This window comes from Sus scrofa, chromosome 14 (assembly GCF_000003025.6).
Source record: "Sus scrofa isolate TJ Tabasco breed Duroc chromosome 14, Sscrofa11.1, whole genome shotgun sequence".
In the NCBI taxonomy this organism is placed as follows: domain Eukaryota; kingdom Metazoa; phylum Chordata; class Mammalia; order Artiodactyla; family Suidae; genus Sus; species Sus scrofa.
The window spans coordinates 111,449,358-111,457,797 of record NC_010456.5 but is presented as its reverse complement, the minus strand read 5'-3'; positions in this window follow the sequence as shown (position 1 = coordinate 111,457,797).

Genomic DNA, 8,440 nt, shown 5'->3' with positions numbered 1-8,440 from the left:
GTCGTCATAGGAGTTCCCGTCGTTGCTCAGCAGTTAACAAACCTGACTGGCATTTATGATGATGCAGGTTCGATCCCTGGCCTTCCTCAGTGGGTTAAGGATCTGGCATTGCCATGAGCTGTGGCGTAGGTCGCAGATGAGGCTCGGATCTGGCGTTACTGTGGCTGTTGGCGTAGACCAGCAGCTATAGTTCCAATTCTACCCCTAGCCTGGGAACCTCTGTATGCTGCAAGTGCAGCCCTAAAAAGACAAAAAGACAAAAATAAATAAATAAATAAAGCCATCATAAAAACCTGAGGTTCATTTTCTTTCTTTTTTTTCCTTTTTAGGGCTGCACTGTATCTGTGACCTACACTGCAGCTCATGGCAACACCAGATCCTTAACCCACTGAGTGGGGCCAGGGAATGAACCCGCATTCTCCATGGATACTAGTCAGGTTCTTAACCCATTGAGCCACAGTGGGAACTCCCATGTGAACTATACTTTTTTTTGTGTGTGTGTGTGTGTTTTTAGGTCTACACATGCAGCATATGGACGTTCCCAGGCTAGGGGTTGAATCGGAGCTGTAGCTGCTAGCCTATACAATAGCCACAGCAACGAGGGATCAGAGCTGTGTCTACAACCTACACTACAGCTCACGGCAATGCCAGATCATTAACCCATTGAGTGAGGCCAGGGATGGAACCCACATCCTTATGTATCCTGGGCAGGTTCATTAACCACTGAGCCATGACAGGAAGTCCCTGAACTATGTCGTAATAAAGCTATTTTTTAAAACTACAGTGAGATATCACTAACACTAGAATGCCTAAGCTCTAAGGACTGTGATCACTAAATGGTGGTAAACATGTGGGATCACTAACACTCTCATACAATTCTGGTGGGACCATGAAACAGTACAACTACTTTGGAAACAGTTTGGCAGTTTCATAAAATGTTAAACATTCAGGAGTTCCCACTGTGGCTCAGCAGTTAAAGAATCCGAATAGCATCCATGAGGACATGGGTTCAATCCCTGGCCTGGCTCAGTGGGTTAAGGATCCGGCATTGCCATGAGCTGTGGTGTAGGTTGCAGACACAGCTCAGATCCTGCATTGTCATGGCTGTGGCTTGGGCCAGCCGCTACAGCTCCGATTCAACCCCTAGCCTGGGAACCTCCATATGCCATGGGTGCAGACTTAAAAAGGAAAAAAAAAAATGTTAAACATTCATCCATCCTGAGATCCAATTCCATTCCTGGGATATCCTCAAGTGAAATTTAAGCTCTCACCAGGCGTCCTCGTGTGAGTGACATCATCTTTAAACCCTGCGTGGCAATTCCGGACGCACTGCCGTGATGCCCAGGGAAGACGGGGCAACCCGGAAGTCCAACTGCTTCCTTAAGATAATCCAACTTCTGGATGATTATCTGAAATGCTTCATTGTGGGAGCAGACAATGTGGGCTCCAATCAGATGCAGCAGATCCACATGTCCCTCCGCGGGAAGGCCGTGGTGCTGACGGGCAAGAACACCATGATGCACATGCAAGGCCATCCGAAAACCACCCAGTCCTGGAGAAACGGTTGCCTCACATCCGGGGGAACGTGGGCTTTGTATTCACCAAGGAGGACCTCACTGAGTTCAGGACATGCTTCTGGCCAGTAAGGTGCCAGCTGCTGCCCATGCTGCTGCCATAGCCCTGTGTGAAGTCACTGTGCTTGCCCAGAACACTGGTCTGGGGCCCAAGAAGACCTCCTTTTTCCAGGCTTTAGGCATCACCACTAAAATTTCCAGGGGCGGGGAGTTCCCGTTGTGGCTCAGTGGTTAATGAATCCTAGTAGGAACCATGAGGTCACAGGTTCAATCCCTGACCTTGCTCAGTGGGTTAAAGCTGTGGTGTAGGTCACAGACGTGGTTCGGATCCCACGTTGCTGTGGCTGTGGCATAGGCTGGAGGCTACAGCTCCGATCCGACCCCTAGCCCGGGAACCTCCATATGCCGTGGGAGCGGCCCTGGAAAAGGCAAAAAGACAAAATAAAATAAAATAAAATAAAATCTCCAGGGGCACAATTGAAATCCTGAGTGATGTGCAGCTCATTAAGACTGGAGACAAATGGAGTTCCCGTCGTGGCGCAGTGGTTAACGAATCCGACTAGGAACCATGAGGTTGCGGGTTCAGTCCCTGGCCTTGCTCAGTGGGTTAATGATCCGGCGTTGCCGTGAGCTGTGGTGTAGGTTGCAGATGCGGCTCAGATCCCGCGTTGCTGTGGCTCTGGCGTAGGCCGGTGGCTACAGCTCCGATTCAACCCCTGGCCTGGGAACCTCCATATGCCGCGGGAGCGGCCCAAGAAATAGCAACAACAACAACAGCAAAAGACAAAAAGACAAAAAAACAAAAATAATAAAATTCTTCTACTTCTAAAAAAAAAAAAAAAAAAAGACTGGAGACAAAGTGGGAGCCAGTGAAGCCACGTTGCTGAACACCTCCCCCTTCTCCTCTGGGCTGATCATCAGCGGGTGTTTGATGGCAGCATCTACAACCCTGAAGTGCTTGACATCACCAAGGAAACTCTGCATTCTCGCTTCCTGAACAGTGTCCGCAATGTTGCCCGTGTATGCCTGCACACTAGTTACCCAACTGTTGCATCTGCACTCCATTCTATCATCAAGGATACAAGTGGGTCCTGGCTTTGTCTGTGGAGACTGATTACACCTTCCCACTTGCTGAAAAAGTCAAGGCCTTCTTGGCTGATCCATCTGCATTTGTGGCTGCTGCCCCTGTGGCCGCCACCACCACTGCTGCTTCTGCTGCTGCTGCAGCAGCCCCAGCCAAGGTTGGAGCAAAGGAGGAGTCAGAGGAGTCGGGCGAGGATATGGGATTTGGTCTCTGATTAATTACCAAAAAGCAACCAAGTCAGCCAGCTTTATTGTGAAACAAAGAAATAAAGGCTTACTTCCCCTTAAAAAAAAAAGAAAGAAAGAAAAGAAAAGAAATTTATTTATTTATTTTTGTCTTTTTGCTATTTCTTGGGCCGCTCCCACGGCATATGGAGGTTCCCAGGCTAGGGGTCTAATCAGAGCTGTAGCCGCCAGCCTATGCCAGAGCCACAGCAACGCGGGATCCGAGCCGCGTCTGCAACCTACACCACAGCTCACAGCAACGCCGGATCATTAACCCACTGAGCAAGGCCAGGGACTGAACCCGCAACCTCATGGTTCCTAGTCGGATTCGTTAACCACTGCGCCACGACGGGAACTCCAAGAAAAGAAATTTAAAACCTATGTCCATAAAAAGATTTGTACAAGAAAAATATTCATTATAACTTCATTCGTTATACCCTCAAATGGGAAATATCTCCAAAGTTCACCAAGAGGAGAATGGATAAGCATTCATGGAAAGAAGGAACTACAGACGCATGCAACAACATGAATGATTCTAGAAACATGCTCGCCAAAAGCTAGACACCAAAAAGTACATACTAATTTTACCTAAATGCACAGGAAAAATTGATATTTAGTGTGAGAAGTTAGAGTGTGGTTGCCCAGGATGGGGGATTTGACTTGGAAAGAGGCCCAAGGGGAGAGTCTGGTGGTTGAAATATTTTCTATCTTGTTTGGGGTGCTGGTTACCTGAGTATATACATCAAGATTCATCAAACAGAACACTTAGGATCTACTTGTTTTCTTGTATGGCAGTTTTATCTCAACTGAACTACACGGGCTGGGAACCGGAAGAGAGCTGAGGAAAAGGAGTCCTGAAATTTGCATTATTCATTTTTTTGATTCATTCATTTAAACTGCAGTAAATATTCTTGGAGCCCCTGCTCTAGAGCGGGCACTGTTCTGGGAGCTGGGGACATTGGTGAAAAAACTCCAACTACATATATATATATATATATATATATATATAAAATGTCAAGGGCAGGAAAAAAGAGAATTTAGAACAAATTGTTCTATGAAATGCAGGAACTTTGGAGATTCTGGGCATGTTCTGGATTCAAGAGGAACCCAAAGCTCACGTCTTTCTTTTCTTTCTGTTTTGAATGGCTGTCCACTGGCCCTACTAGTTGCCTGCTTCAGTGTTTGCATCTATTACTGAGCCACCTTCCCAATGAGCTGTGACTTTTCTGGCTTCTCTTTGGGACACAGATCTTGAACTCTGGATGTTTCTGGGCCAGACCCAGAGTCTGCAGAATCTCCACCGGATGAGGCTGAGGTTCACCTGGTACAGGTGGATGCAGGGGACAGCCTGGGGGCAGAGCTCACCAGAGGGGCTGGCCTCTTCTTCTTCACCTGGCCTCTCCGCACTTCCTGACCTCCACCAGGGGTTGAGGATGTTGTGTCTTGGCTCTTATTTCATTTTGCTTCCCATCAGAGTCTGACAGCTGCGCTGTCTCTCCCTAGTACTTGTGCTGTTGCATGGACCTGGCCTCTGCCTCCCGGGGCCACATGAGGAAAGGGAGAGCAGTTCAGGGGATTTCTCTACCTCTTCCCACTGCTGGGAGGGCAAAAATGTTGACTCTCCTGTCAAAATTTCATTCCACCCATAAAGAAAGGACACGACCCCAAGCAGGCAAGCAGGTCACTGTCAAGAGAGAGAAGAAAGAGTGAGAGAGAGAGAGATGCCTCTAGGATTTAAAGGCCCTTCTCAGTGTGGCCTCAGCCCCTCTCCTCTTGCAGAAGCCTCTCTTTAATGACCTCCCTGCTCCAAGCCTGGCTTTCGGTGTCCTGCTCTAAGCAGCGCAGAGAGACTACGAGACTACTGTAGACTTCCCTGGGAAGCCGTGGCCTCCCGGGGCGGGGGGCGGTGGGGGGGGTCCTCCAGAGGTGGGCCTGGGGAGAGTGGCCCACTCCCAGAACTTTCTTTCCTGGGCTTTCAGGAAGAAGCAGACTTGTGAGGCAAGGTTGCTTCCTCCTTTTTCACCTCCCGTGGTTGTGAGTCACTCTTGGCTGCAGAATCAGTTGCCACTTGTCTGTTAGGGCAGTCCTTCAGTTGACTCTGACATGGCCTGGTCAAGGGTTGTGAAATGTGGGGGCACCCTCCACGGGCTGGATCTTAGGACAGTGTATTATTAGTGTCTTTCTGCTTCCTGGATTCAGGTTGAAGCCTTCAGAGTCACCATGAAGACCCTGGAGTCCTGGGTGTTAAGACACTGGCTCCTGGAGTTCCAGTTGTGACTTAGTGGTGACAAACCTGATTAGTATCCATGAGGACTCTGGTTTGATCCCTGGCCTCAATCAGTGGGTTACAGTTCCAGCATTGCTGTGAGCTGTGGTGTAGGTCGCAGACGCGCTCGGATCTGGTGTTGTTGTGGCTGTGGTGTAGGCCGGTGGCTACATCTCCGATTAGACCCGTAGCCTGGGAACCTCCATTTAGGCCACAAATGTGGCCCTAAAAAGCAAAAAAAAAAAAAAAAAAAAAAAAAAAGAACAAGAAAGCCGCAAGGAATGGGGACCCCACACTTCCTTAGGTATACTGGTTCCCCATTCACATTCAGTGAATGCTCGTGCAAGGCCAGTGGTCCCAGGCACAGTGGTAAGTGCTGAGGGCATAAAGAGGTCCTGATCTTGAGCAGGTCACCATAGTGGAGGAGATCCATGTAATTCTGGATGGCAGAGCTTAGCACAGGGTGCTGTGGACTCTAGAGGAGAGGCACACACCAGCCCAGCTTGGGAGAATCAGGGAAGACTTCCTGGAGGAGATGGCAGTGCTAAATCCCAAGGGGCCACTGGGATAGCTATGGAGAAGGGCAGTTGACAAGCTTAGAGGCCCAGAAGAGGGAGAGATGCTCAAAAGGGACACTCCACGGACGAAGACCTGGAACATGCTCCTCTGGGGCCCCGGGCATGAGGTCTTGTGCTGTGTGACCCTGGTTGAGAAGAGGCCAGTGCACTTGTCCCGCCAGCTCCCTTTGTTACCAGATGTCTACCTATCGCCACCAGGCCTAGAGCCACGACCTACCTCTCTGTAGCCCTTCTCCCCCAGATTCTCCCCGTCAGGCGCAGAACAACAGTGTGTGTGTGCCCGTGCCTGTGTGCACATACTTGCCAGGGCAACTGTGTGTGCCAGGGGAGGGGCCTTTTCTAGGTAATTACTACCCATCTCTGGGAACTGGGGATATGTCTGCAGATCAGAGTGAGTACTACTGGGAATAGTAATGCCTCTGGGCAGAATGTGTGACCCAGGGACTGACAATATGGGCAGGTAAGACCTGGGGACAAAGGTCTGATGATCAGAGCCAGAGATGTCACTGATACCCCGGGTAGGTAGGGCCTGGGCACTGAGACCACTGGACCTGGGCCAGGCCTGGAGATTTATGTGGTGGCCTGACCGCCCGCAGGGAGCCTTCTTCCGGCCTGGAAAGGCATCCCACGCCTGGGCTTTTCATCTGTGGTGGACACAGAGAGGAGAGGCATGCAGAGGCCTAGGGCCTCCAGTAACAGATACACGAGTGGAAAGGAAAGTCTTTCTTGTCTTGACTCTGTTTGAGCTGAATCAAGAGGCGAGGGCTTGTGCCAGCCTTGCTTTTGTGGTCAGAGAGAGCTATACCCCCATTTGCTTCCTGTAGTGCTAAGAGTGCCCCGAGGGGCTCACACGATCTTCTAGAATTCCAAACCACTGCCCCCTCTCTCCTCCAGGTGGAAGGTATGGGACCTTAGCCATTCCTTGCCCTTCACCCGCTTAGTCTGGCTTCTCTTCTTTTCCCTCCCTTCCTGCTGCTCCCTGCGGGCCTCTGTCCTTACTCAACCCCATAAGGCACCCTCTCCCCAGCTGATCCAGCCTCTAGCCTCGTGCTCCGGGGAAGCACCGCCAGCCAGCCTGCTCTCCCCTGCTCTTCCCTTTGCCTGACAGTAACCTCTTCCACAGCTGATGTCACCCTGCTTTGCACTGACACAGCAGCTGAGCCAGGCACAGCAGGGCTGCAAGGTCCAGAGGGCAACTGGCTGTGTCCGGAGCCAAGCTTCCCTCTGTGGCCCCTCCAGCCTTTCCCATCCAAGAGTCGGCTGCTCTCCCTCTGAGTCAATTCCATCTCCGAGCCAATGTGTCCACCTGGGGATTGAGTGTTGACGGAGGCTTTCCAGTGCCCACTGGAACGTCAGTTGTCTGTTCTGAAGAATGGAGTGAGTTCTGGTCCCGCCTCTGGGGAGCTCGCGGATTTCGAAGAGAAACAGGACAAAGCACAATAGCCAAGTGGGCAGGATAGTATCTGATGACGGCACAGTGTAAACACACCATAAGTGGGGCATAGGTTCAGGAAAGGGAGAGGGCCCTTCCTAACAGAAGTGCCCCTAGAGCTGGTTCGAAAAAGAGGATGGGCTTGAAACAAATGCATTTAGCATTTTTCTAAGTGTCCCCTCCTGTGCACTTGGCTGGGTTCTTTGACTAACTACCAATATTTATTCACATGTGTAACCTTTTTTACAAGCTCAGAAAAGTTGTATGAGAGTTCCTGTTGTGGCTCAGTGGGTTAAGAACCCAGTATAGTGTCCATGAGGATGTGGGTTTGATCCCTGGCCTTGCTCAGTGGGTTAAGGATCTGGCATGGCTGTGAACTGTGGTGTAGGTCGCAGACATGGCTTGGATCCCGAGTTGCTGTGGCTCTGGCGTAGGCCGGCAGCTGCAGCTCCGATTAGACCCCTCACCTGGGAACCTCCATATGCCGCGGTGCAGCTCTGAAAGAAAAAAAAAAACAAATAGAAAAAACGGTTGTGCCAATTGAAGTTGGGGGGGAGCTGCTATGGTGGAGATGACATGGTGGGAATATGTCAGGTCCTTCTGTTAGGTGTGTGGTAGGTTGTCAGATTTTCTCTAGTAAGTGGTCGGTTCTTTCTTTCTTTCTTCCTTCCTTCCTTCCTTCCTTCCTTCCTTCCTTCCTTCCTTCCTTCCTTTCTTTCTTTCTTTCTTTCTTTCTTTCTTTCTTTCTTTCTTTCTTTCTTTCTTTCTTTCTTCCTTTCTTCCTTTCTTTCTTCCTTTCTTTCTTCCTTTCTTTCTTTCCTTCTTTTTCTTTCTCTCTTTCTTTCCTTTTTTGTCTTTTTAGGGCCGCACCTGTGCCATTATGGAAGTTCCCAGGCTAGGGGTCAAATCAGAGCTGCAGCTGCCAGCCTACACCACAGCCACAGCAACACAGGATCCCATCCACGTCTGCGACCTATACCACAGCTCATGGCAATGCTCCCCCACTGAGTGAGGCCAGGGATGGAACCCGAGTCCTCGTGGATGCCAGTCGGGTTTGCTAACTGCTGAGCCATGAAGGGAACTCCAGAAAATGGTTCTTTCTAAACACAGAACAAATGCGCTAAGTGGAGAGTAGGAAGGGGTCTTGCTGGTCCTGCTTCTCCCACTACCCACCACGGTCCCCATCCCAGTTCCATAAACCCAGGTACCAGGGTCTGGGCCCCTGGGCAAGTTACAGTCTGGAAGGGCCCCGGGGCCATCTGGGGTCATCTTCTTTCTACTC